A 7,018-nucleotide genomic window follows, 5' to 3' on the forward strand; every position below is an offset into this window, starting at 1 on the left:
GTGGCATTGAACACATCATTAAAAAATGCCCCTAGTATAAGGGGGGGAATTACATATTTAGAGGAAAAAAAAATGCCCCTTGTATGAAGGTTTGAAATATTTGATTACCACAAGCGCAATAAAGATCCAACTTTTAATTTTGATTAATTTTATTGAAGATTTTGAGTCAGGCTCAAGAAAACAAAATATTTCATTTTGAGACTTATCATAGAATTCACCCTTCTCTCCATTGGTTCACTTGGGGAAGTAAGAATTTTCAGATCGATCATAGACAAGATACTTGTGGCTTCTGAATCTATGTCTGGTTTAAGCTGAGTATTGAACTTGATGATTCGGACTTCTGATGTTTCAGCTCGGGCCGCTTTCAGCTTGGGATTTTCTTCTGTTTTTCTTTATTGCTCTAACTTTTGCCTAGATCGCCTTTTCAGGTTTTCAATCTAGTGAGCTTGCTCTAGCTTTTGCCTAGATCGCCTTTTCAAGTTTTCAATCTAGCGAGCTCTTTCTTTTTTCTTTGCTCTGATTGTTGCCAAAGTTGTCCTTTCAGATTTTCAACCTTGCGAGCTTGCCTTAATTTTTGCCTAAGTCTCCCTTTCCGGGTTTTCAACTTAGCAGGCTTCTTCATTTTTTTTTTATCTTTTTCTTCTCCTCTGACGTTCTAGAATTACTGTCTGATCATGCTTCGCTACCCTCCTTGACTTTTTCACACGGTACTTAGGAGGACTTTTATAGGTAGGCTTGGGACTAGGCATAAAAAGAAAGGAATTTTGAGGCTCAAAAACCCAAATGCCCCTTGTGTGGCATTTCATTTAAAATTTTTTCTTGAACTTTCTTCCCCATTTTGGATGATATTTCTTTTTCTTTTGAATTTTTTTCTTTTTAGATTTTTCCTTTGTCGGGGAATCTATATATATTTTTTTATTTTGATGTGGTCGGGCCTGAAGTAACTTCTCAGGTTGCCTACGTACCCCAAATTTTTGGGATCAGACCAAAACGTAGTTCAGATTTTTCCTCCCCTAGGTTAGGCGATCAGGCTGAGAAAGAAAAAGGCATTATTATTATTATTATTTATTTTTTTTGAAAAAGCTGCAAAGGGCTGAGAAAGGACATAATGAACTGGGTAGTAGGAAAATTGATTCGGCCAAAGATGGCCTCCTTAAATGTAGTACCATTTGATCCGGTCAAGGTTGGTTGACTCTGGTAGTTCACTTCCATCATGATTTTGAAGTCTGACGACTTTTCCAGACAGTATTTCCTTAATGAATGAATTTCTCCAATTGGGTTCAGACTTTCTCCTATAGTCGAGGAGGAATGTTCAATTTTCTTTGAAGTCTGATACTTAAATCCTTGACTTGTAAATGATGAGCTTTGACCTTTTTGTCAAATGTACGGGTGACTCTTCTTAAATAAGCTTGCACATGGTATAGGGCTTTAACTCGTTTTCTTCGATCAAGTTTAATTCTTCATACTGCTGACGAACCCAATCTGTTTCTAACAAATGATTTTCCAACAAGACCTTGAGAGACGAAATTTCTATTTCAACTGGCAAGACTGCTTCCATGCCATACACTAAGGAGTAGGGAGTAGCTCCAGTAGAAGATCAAATTGAAGTTCGATATGTCCATAGCGTGAATGATAATTTTTCTGATCAATCTTGATGTGATTGACACATTTTCCTGATGATAGTCTTGAGACTCTTACTAACTGCTTCAACCGTTCCATTGATCTGAGGACGGTAGGGGGATGATTTGTGCTTCCGGATCTTCAACTTTAAACATAGAGTAATGATTTATGCTTTGAAGTACGACCCATTATCAGAGATCAGTTCAAAAGGTACTCCCATATCGACTGATAATATGTGATTTGAAACTCAAGATGTAGTAAGGATAGTGTTGATACATTTTATAACATCTTCTTTGATTCCATCGATATAGGCGAGTATCTATTCCGTGTTGAACAATACCCAAGCTTATACCTAACATACCCTCATATGATCACACGAACAAGTCTTTTGAAATTTCTGAGTAAATTCATTATCCCCTGGTATTCCTTTAGGGATAAGATGGTTTCTATTTGAATCTCTTTAAGAATTATTTTTTGTTTCAAGGTCAAAGACCTTTCCATTCTCGATTAAAGGTTGAGCCCGACTCTTATCTTCTTGTTCAGAAACGAAATCTATCAAATTATTAGTTAATTCGTTAATGCGCTCGAGGTATTCAAAAATTTTCTTTATCCGATCAATTTCAGATGGGACAACAGACACCTCTATAGACTCGATGAACTAACTTGACTCAATAGGAAAGAATAGACTCAATCTAAGGAAGACATGACCTTGCTGGAAAAAGGGACTCGAGCTAACCCAAATGACTCATGAAAACTCAAGATAAGTACTCACACAAGTTTGATTAGGACTAAGGACTGAGATATTGCTTATAACCGGTAGGATTGAAGCACTATGATCTTTAAAGAACAACTGGACGATGTTGAGGTCATTTCTGACTGTTGATTTGATATTGACGTTTACTCTAACTGACCGGATTTACAATCCTAGCTAGACGATGGACGATTGAGCTTAGACACAATGATAACCCTTAAACCTCTTTGAAGGTGAATGTAACAAATTTCAGTGTCACCCCCTTGATAACATTTTAAATGAACCCTGAGATTTTATTAAATTTGTGCACCAATCCATTAAATAATTCATTAATGTAATAATTATTCACAAAAATAATTTTATTGCATTCTTGAAAAATATTGACAAATAATGTTTTCATTGAATAACAACTTCCACAAACATATTTCAATAATTTTTCATGCAAAAATAGATTTTTTGTAAACCATTTTTTTTCTGAATTTTCTTTTCTTTTGGAAAATATTTTCTTTTGGAAAACATTTTTTCTCTAAAAAATAGTTTTTATTTGGAAAACATTTTCTCTTGGAAAATCTTGTTCTTATGGAAAATATTTTTTGGAAAACATTTTTTCTTAAAAATATTTTTTCTAAAGAATAACACTTTTTCTAGAAAACATTTATTTTGGAAAATACTTTCCCTTTGTAAACTATTTTTCTTCTTTGAAAATTTGATTTCTATTTCGATTTAAATGGCCCGGTCCATCAGGATTGTTGGATCGAGTTGGGCTGGGTCATTTGCAAGAGATGGATTTTTTATTGGGTCGGTGCACCCATTTTAATTTTTGAAACAAAATTTTTTATCCTTGAGGACAACCATACATTCCTTATCTCATCATTCACATGCATTCTGATCTCATCATTCACATCATTCACCTACATTCATCAATCAAAATGTTCCATTCAATAAACAACCCAGGAACACTCACGATAAGTTCGAGTCGTGACCTACAGGGAAGGTTTCTAAACTCTAAGCTTACTACGTGCAATGCATTTTTATCTGGTCACCCTTGCCCAAGCACACCTATATACCTTTCGATACGTGGTGACTTGGTTTGATATACCGTATAGGTGATAATTTAAAACCTCAACTCACTTCTCTGAAGCCAGAAACAGCCAGTTCGATCTCCAGTTGAGAGGTGGCGCACAATGCTGAGCAAGGGCCCACTTAAATACCTCTCGTCTAGAATAGACGTAGTCTATCCCCCTCGTACAGTAGGGTACAGCGGGGCAAGATCTTACTTAGGCACCGATTTTGACCAAGAAGTGCAATTGATATACTTAGATTATCTTTTACACCTACGGGTACGAGTCAAGAGTTGTAGCTTTTATAAATGATTTGGCATCCCACGAGGGGACCGACCACGTACTAGTACTACGTTGGCAATCGGGTCATGTGACTGTGTGGCTTACAATAGGTCAAAGGCTCAGGTCGCTCCAGCCTGGGTGCATCAATATATCTCTCAGAATCACCTGATCAGACGGTATTGATGCCCCAGTTTGATATACCCTAAGGTACGTGACTGGAGTTGTGGTTTTCATGAATGACGTCGCATCTCCGAAGAGACCGGACCACGCACTAGTACCACGTTGGCTATATGGGACGTGTAAGTGAGTAAAACAGTAAACGTGCATGTAGTGTGTGCAAAACAGGGTGGGGTGTGCCCGGGGTTTTTTCAAACAAATGGGCCTATGGCCCTGATCATACCATTATACATTGGATTACATGAATATTTAATTAAAACCAAAACCATTCGAATCGTATGAATATTTAATCAATATCAACACCATTCGAATCATATAAGCACATTAAGCATACTAATGTTAGAAGCAAACATTATTTCCTTATGTATTCCAATTAAAGGTTATTTTGGGTGACCCAGAATAAATCAAGATTCTAATAGATGTTACATTGGTGATGATAATCGTTGAGATGAGTAGGATGAACTCCTTTTTTTTTTTTTTGAAAAACATGCATAGCAAATGCTTTGAGAACATAGGCTAGTGTGACCAACTCATACAGTTTCAAATTTTACCAAGAGTCATTAGGCCACGTGGTCCATAATGTTGGTAATCCAATGTCACAAACTTCCAGTTTTAATAGAAACGTTTGGATCTAAACTTCACTTTTATTTGATCCAATGTTTTGAAAATGGGCGATCACAAAATCAAATTTAAAATCAAAATTCAAAATAAAAGGGATTTTCTTGAAATAATTTTTTTTTTGTAAAAAAATCTTAGACTTTCGCCCTCCATAAGTACATGACATTGAATCACTCTTAAATATCGCGTTACGAATTTTTTTTTTTTTTTAAAAAATTCTTAGACTTTTGTCCTCCATAAGCATGTGACATGGAATTACTCTTAAATGTCACGTGACAATGACTCGCAGTAAAAAGAGAATCTTACTAAGCTAGTAAGACTAGCTCATTCATAAAAAAATTTAAAACAACAAGCTTTTCACAGGTTTATTATAAAAGAAACGTTTCTAGCCAAAATCTCAACTTTCTTTTTACTATGTTGCTGACGGCAACACCAATCGGCCTTCAATCCCTCTTTTCCTTATTCTCTTAATTCATGAAAACATTAGCAAACAAAATCCTTCCATTTGTTTTTACTGATAAAAGTCTGTCATATTTGAACATTACCAAAAGCGAGCAGCTGGACGAAAGAAAAAAGGTGAAATCGGCATTATATGATCTGTAGATTTGAGTCAGATTGTATTATACTCAATTTGGTGTCTTGGACCTGCCCATTGTCACCTAAAGAATTAGAATCTGATGGTCTCGAATGGACAGATCTAAACTTAGATCTTCTTTGATTTTGATCTTCAAAATCCAACCTTCACGACCTCTCTTCGACAGCCGAAACAAGAGATTGATTGAACAACCGTTTGAACTTCAAACGATTTCAAGAAAAACCGATGATTGCAAAATCTAAATCACGAAAAAAAAAGTGATTAATATGGAGTTCTAAATCGACCGGACCGAATTTAACCGAGTAGATTGAGAGACTAGATCAGTCTCTGTTAAAAAAACGATGAAGAACGGGTAAAAACCGGTGAAGAAGATGATGTGTGGATTAATCATCGAAGAAGACATCTCCATCTGTGATGGAGTCATCAATACTCCTCCTGATCTCTTTATCAGTCGATACACATGCGCAAAAAACCAACAAAAGGAATCACTAACAACACCAAAACCAGCAGTTTTTTTTTTTTTAAAACGTTGGTGTTAGTACTGTTCTTCATGTTCATCTTCCACCATTAACCATTGATTTCAGTTGATCAATCAAAACTTGAAATCTCTGAGTGTATAACAATCCTGTAAAGAGACTCAAGATTTACTATAGAAGAAGAGAGAGGAGGGAGACAGAGAGAGAGATGAGAGAGAGACGTTTCTCTCTCTCTGCTGATTTTCGTTTTTTCTGTTGGAGAAGGAGATAAAAACAGCAGAAACTAATTTCTGCTAATGGCACACCACACGAATTTTTTTATTTTTTTTTGCGATTTTTTTCTGAATTTTTTTTCTTGGAATCCTCTCCTGATCACGAACAACATTAAAAAAGACACTTTTTCTGTTTTATAGTGCATCATTCACAAATAATTTGTTTTCACCAATCGCCGCCTATGCTTAGTAACATGCCAAAAAATCATCCAAAATTTAAAAAAAAAAAACAAAAAAAAAGAATATCATAACTCTCATCTCAACCACCATCATTCCATCCTCAACATATGTCAATTTGAATCTTTCATTACTTAGGGTCATCCCAAAATGACCTTAGATTGAATCAAAAAGAAAAATTATGCCAAATCCGAAATATCCAAAATTGAACCAAAGGATATTAATAAAGGATAATACCAAAAAAAAAATAATAATAATCCAAATAAAAAATGAGTCAACACCCATTATTTTAGACCATTACCTTCCTGAAATCCTGCATGATTTTAAGGTCATTCCGAATAATCCTTGATGATCCATAAAAAATGTCAAAACAAAATATTCAACATCTAAACCAATGCTCAATAATTGAACCAAAAAGAATGATAAAAAAATAAAATAAAATAAAATAAATAATTAAACAAATAACTAAAAATAAAATAAAATAATTAAAAAAACTAGGTCCTACTGGCAATGTTTCCCATACTTGGGGCTTTTCAAGTCTGATCCTCAAATGTCCCCAGTGGAGTCGCCATTGAAAGCGCCCTCGATCCGCGGGATTCGCGGATCCGCTTTTGACCCTTGAGGTTTGGGAGTCGCCACCTAGTTATTGTGGTCTAGGAACCAAGCTGACTCTAAAATGGATAAACACTAATCTACTACAGAAAATCTGAATCCGGGGATCATGTTACGGGGTTGGAAGGTGTTAGGCACCAACCCCGCCTGGCCATTGCCGGTCTCTACTTATCCCAAATAAATCTACATCGCTAATGACAAACCTAGATTAAAAAAAAAAAAAAAAACTTACCTTCAATCTGCAAAGGTGCTATTCCCTCAGATCTGGTGAAAACAGCTCCTTGTACCGTATTCCTTACTTCGTTCTATCTCCGGATCTGATTTCTGATCTCCGAGGTAAGGTATCTCCTTATTGGATCTGGGTGCTTCGAATTTGT

Source organism: Akebia trifoliata, chromosome 1 (assembly GCF_017979445.1).
Source record: "Akebia trifoliata isolate Shusen 1 chromosome 1, ASM1797944v1, whole genome shotgun sequence".
Classification (NCBI taxonomy): domain Eukaryota; kingdom Viridiplantae; phylum Streptophyta; class Magnoliopsida; order Ranunculales; family Lardizabalaceae; genus Akebia; species Akebia trifoliata.